This window comes from Lathyrus oleraceus, chromosome 7, assembly GCF_024323335.1.
Source record: "Lathyrus oleraceus cultivar Zhongwan6 chromosome 7, CAAS_Psat_ZW6_1.0, whole genome shotgun sequence".
NCBI classification, from domain to species: domain Eukaryota; kingdom Viridiplantae; phylum Streptophyta; class Magnoliopsida; order Fabales; family Fabaceae; genus Lathyrus; species Lathyrus oleraceus.
Window position 1 is genome coordinate 522,598,792 of NC_066585.1, and position 5,572 is coordinate 522,604,363.

At 32.8% G+C, this 5,572-nt stretch overlaps 1 pseudogene; it reads right to left on the bottom strand.

The window, feature by feature from the left end:
* Nucleotides 1–2,164: 2,164 nt before the first annotated feature.
* Nucleotides 2,165–3,953, bottom strand: LOC127105544 (arginase 2, chloroplastic/mitochondrial-like; annotated as a pseudogene).
* Between the last annotated feature and the right edge of the window lie 1,619 nt (nt 3,954–5,572).

Genomic DNA, 5,572 nt, shown 5'->3' on the forward strand with positions numbered 1-5,572 from the left:
GTGATTCAAACAAGTTAGGTCTCTGTGTTATGAGGGATAAAAATGGTAGTTAGGATACCATTGTCCTCTCGATTCCCAAGTATTCTGACTGTTGGCCATACTTAAATCTTTCCAAACTTTTTCATAATTCAAATCTCTTTTGGATGAAAAATAGTGGTTAGGATAATATTGTCCTCTAAACTCCCGAGTTTTTGGACTGGTTATGTCTAGCTAAGGGTGTGATGCTTGTCCTTGTACTAAAATCAACCTCAACAAATAAAATCATCTTTTGCCTTAGTGCACTCTTCAAACCTTTCAAAAAGGACGTGTTACTTCCGTTCTACCATGAACGAAGCTTAACCATCCATGTGTGAGCAAGTAATATTTAACTGTTAGAGTATGATCCAAGCGCATCCATTTTACCGCAAATAAATAAATACTTCCCGCTCCCATGCTCGAGCATACAAGCAAGTGAACAGTAGCACGCAAACACCAATACTATTCATAAAAACAAACCAACACATACTCTATTTGTGAGCGGAGCTACGAAGCTCTGACTTCGTCATTGCACATACGAGGGTACGTAGGAACAAGGGCCCAAATCCTTAGCGAGCACACTAACTTAAAACTTATTTTCTTTCCCATCTCATTTCACCGATAGCAAGCAACATTCAAATAAATAACATTCATATGCATTGATACAAGCAAGTGGTTTCCATCGAGTACAATGGATGTGAGGGGTGCTAATACCTTTCCCTTGCATAACCGACTTCCGAATCTGCTCTTGGTTGCGAGACCATTCTCTTTTGGGGTTTTATCGTTATTTTCCCTTTCCTTTGGAATAAATAAAATTTGATGGCGACTCTGTATTTTTCGCAGCACGACAGGATATAACTCTATTTCTAGGCTAGATGTTGGAACAAAAAAGGAAATATCCATGGGCAAAAGTTAATATGCCAATCGATTTTATAGGTTTTCCTTTCCACCATCCCAAAATATCAAATAAAGGATCCTTGAGATCTTCATTTTCATCTCCAACATACCTCTCTAATTAATTCTTTTTTACATAAAAAATAATACAACAATAGGATTAAAAGCATAATAACTAAAATACAACAATAACAACAAAAGGTTGCAATACATATAAATTAACATGTTTCACACCTTAAACACACATGAAGACTATTTTGTAACAAGACTCGAAGAAATCTTATTGAAGAAGAAGAAGCAAAAAAGAGATGTAAACTAACTAAGAGAAGTTGAAACATGAATAAGGAGACATAACAAATAAGAAAGATGAAGAGGAGAGCAACATTGGTGGAGACCAACAAAAGAAACAGTTCAGTAAGAGCAAGGTCTTATGACTTAGGGTTTCTGATTTCTATTTTTTGAGTTTGGTTTTTGGTTGCAAGTTTTGCTGAAAGAAAGAATCCAACCAAAATTTGGGCTTAATAATAGGTTGGCAAAAGATTAAGGGGGTAACTATAGCCAACAATTTGTTTCACCAGTTTGGTAGTTCCTAAAAACTAAGAACCGAACCAACCCGCCTTAATTTTTTTAAGATTTGGATTATCAATATAATTAGGTTTTTTATCCGCTTATGCCCCTAGTATCAATTACATATTGTGATTTTTTTGTCTTATCAAGAAAGTTGTAGATCATGTTCTCATTTATTATACTCCCTCCGTCCCAAAATAAATGTCATATTTACAAAAAAAAAATGTTAGAAAACAATTGTTAGTGTAATTTCCTATGTAATTTTAAGTTTTATCTTCAAATTGTACTCTCTAATAAATACTCTATATTTATTATTCTATCATTTTGTATTAATGATAATTTGAATACATCAATAATTAATATGATAATTTGATTTAAAAAAATCTTTTTTTCTTTCATTTATTACATTTTCTTAATCATTGTAAAAATATGAAATATGACATTTATTTTAAGACACAGTGAAAAGATGAAAATCTACACAAACATTACCAAAAAAAAAACATTGACAAGTCTTTATTTAGCCATAAACTCAAAACTAGAAAATTAAAAACAAATGCATAAATATTAATGTGCATTGACTTAGACTAGTTAAAGCTTAAAGCACACTTACACACTAACTCTTTTATTAATGCTTCCAATTAAACTTAGTAAAAACTAAATCCCAACAGCAAAAGAACCACTTAATTCATCATTTGGACATCTTTGCTGCCAACTCTCGGACCAACTTAGCAATAAGAAGTGCAGTCATTCTATTACTAACACCACGCAGTGGATTGAATTCAACAACATCTCCACAAATAATACTGCCTTTGAGATTCTGAAGAATGTTTAGAATGTATCTGAAAGAAAGACCTCCAAATTCAATGTGAGGCACACCTGGAGCAAAGTCTGGATCAAGAGAATCAACATTTATTGATACATATACACCTTTTAAACCTTCACCTATATCAAGTGTCTGCACAAATAAATTTATCAAGGTTTAATCCTTAGCGATAACATTTATTTATATTTATGTATTAGTGTAAAAAAAAGTTATAGATATTGTTGAGAAAAAGCAAGTGTGAGTTAAGAACACCACATACAAAATATGGGAAAGTCCTGTATTGATTAGAAAGTGAAACTTTAAGGGAGAGAACTCGCACACCTATCACCTTAAGGTTTTGGATGAGTCTGCATTTTGTCTCTCACAATATATGTACCTGGTAGAGAAAAATCACAATGTAAATATTCCCTCGTGATGACCCCCTGAGTTGAAACATCAACATATATTTAAAAATCAATAACTTTTTTAAAAAATAAGTTCAAAATTTTAATATATCAAACATTACAAAAATAGATCATAAGAAAGAAAAATAGAGAAAAGAGGAAGAGACCAAATTCTCTAAATATTCGCGATTTTTTGCAAAATTTCTCATTTCATGTATCTATACTCCATATTTTTTGCCTGGTTGTCTTCCAGCATCATTTATTGATCGTATACCAACCTATGATAAATAAATTAATGAGTTAGGAGCATGAAAAAACATACATATTCAATTTATTTTACAAATTAAAATATTAATTTTAAATTTTGGTTGAGATTTCAAATGCATATCTGGTTATTGTGGATTGTGCAAAATACATTTTAGCCATTGCACTGGGAATGCTGATTGAAAAGTATTTGAAGTACAAGGTCAAAAGACAGATAAAATTTGGTGTTAAGTATGTAATATGATAATAGATGAAATAATATTTGAAAAAAATACTCTGACAAGTCGATTGGCATATTTACCCTCCATGATTCGAGCAAATGGTAAAGCATGTGAATAATAATTATCATTAAAGTTTTCAGAGAGATCGGGATGTGCATCAATATGAAGAATATTAATGGGTCCTCTAAACTTATCAGAGACAACTCTAACAATAGAATATGATATTGAGTGATCACCTTCCACAATTAAGGGACGCAATGGAACTTACTAGAATAATAATCAATACAAAACCCATAAGAATAAAATAAAAGTGTAATTAATACCATCAAATGAAGAATAATATTAATAAGTATACATGATCCATCACTATCTTGACAGAGTTACTAATAAAATTCATTAATCTGTCTTCATTGACTCATAAATTTCGCAAATCTTGGATAGGGATATCACTCACATCGGCAAACACACTTGGGTCAATTAAATTCTTGTTTGCAGGAAAAATAATTAAAAATATGGTAATCCGAGTTTAAATCTAAAAAGTTATATAGTTAAAATCAAAGTTGAAACAACGAAGATATATATATATTATATATATATATATATATATATTATATATAATATATATATAATACCTTCTTCAGTTGTTGAGTTTGTGCTATCATTCCAAATGGCCTTCATAACAAGAGGAGGAGCAAATGTGGGACCTTTATGATATGATCTATTGTATCCCAAAGGCACTCCAAGAAGAGTTGAAGCTGCTATAGTACTCCATGTAATAACCCTCATAGTTTCTGATACGTGATTGTGACTGTATATAGAATATAGTCAATCGAGTACTTGACTGCAAGTGCACAGTCCAGTCGTTTTAGTTTTAAAAGATATCGAACCCACAGGGATCGATGGTCAAACTAATGCTGCCGACGTTACTATGTTTAGCTAAGGGAATGATTTTTAGAAGTTTGGTTGCAGAAAATTAAATCTAAGGAAAGTTAAGTTTTAAGAAAGTATTAATAGGAGGAATCAGTATGGAACGCATTAATCGTCAGGGATTCAATAAGTCATCGGTGTATAATTTAAATACTAAATATCTTTCAGTAGAAAATAATTATTTAAAAGGCTTTATCTCACACTCTCGTGATTGTTGATTCGACCTATAGCTTTAAGTCAGAATGTACGCTCTCGCTGTCCCATTTGAAGTTAAAAATACTTTTTGAAAATAGATAAGTTCTAATTGCTTTTAAAGTACTCTCGCTGTTTTTAAAATCAATGCCTAGTTTTTACTATCCAGTTCAAGCCTCACGCTCTCGCGATTGTTGGTTCTCACCTTAGTTAATTTCCCACTCTTGTGGCAAAATCGTATTAAATAGATTCTCACTTTTGTGACAAAGTTAATTAAATTTAAATTAAAAACCACATCCGAAAAGATTGTTTGAGAAAAGGAGTTTTCACCGATTATTATTAAATCCCGTCTGATTAAATTGTTACATACCGATACTGGTAGTTTAGCCAGACATGTTAAATAGCGCAAACACAGACGAGCATAAACAGATTAACAGTGCAACAAACATAATTATAATAATAGAGCAATAATAATAATAATTGAATTAAAAAAACCTGGCAATTGGATTAACAGAGTACGTCGAATCTTGGAGTACTTGAGCAGTCCTCCACAGGTCGGTAGGATTCTGCTTCTTCGATACAATTGCTTACGAAATTAAATAAAGTGTAGTAGTTCCCCAGTGTAGGAAACTACTACTTTGGCTAACTAAAAAATGGAAAGGAAAGGGGAAAACGGAAATGCTAAACGGAATGGTCACTGACTTTCGGAAAGGGAAAACAAATGTTGCTGAAGGAAAATAACACTAAAAAGCTAAAATGTTGTAGAAAATATAAATTGCCGAGGGAGAGTAGACGTCCCCTTTTTTCCAACTTTTGTCCTTTTTCTATCTCTTGGTAGGTCATGGTAGTTGAGGAAAACAAGGAATGACTCGGTTCATTGAGAAATCCACGGGAAAGTGGTTCTGTTGTGAGAATATAGGCACGTTTTGCACGCTTCTGTTGACTGCTTCAAGGCGTGAATTATGGCCGTGTGACGCTCGTCATGGTCCTGTGATGGTTGTCACAGGCTGGGCGTGCCGGTCGTCATGCGCCTTGTGACGGTCGTCACATCAGCAATTTCTGTGTTCTTCTGTTTTCTGTTTTTTTGATGCTTTCTCATCTATTTCTTCTTCTTTTTCTTCCTTTTCTACATTTTGCTCATTTAGGCATGGAGATTGAAATACCTGCAAAAATAACTCGAATACTTGCGGAATAATCGGAATATAAACTAAAGTGGTATGATCTTTGAGTGTAAATCAAGGCAAATATATGATGTATTTTCGCGTTATCAAACTCCCCTAAACTTG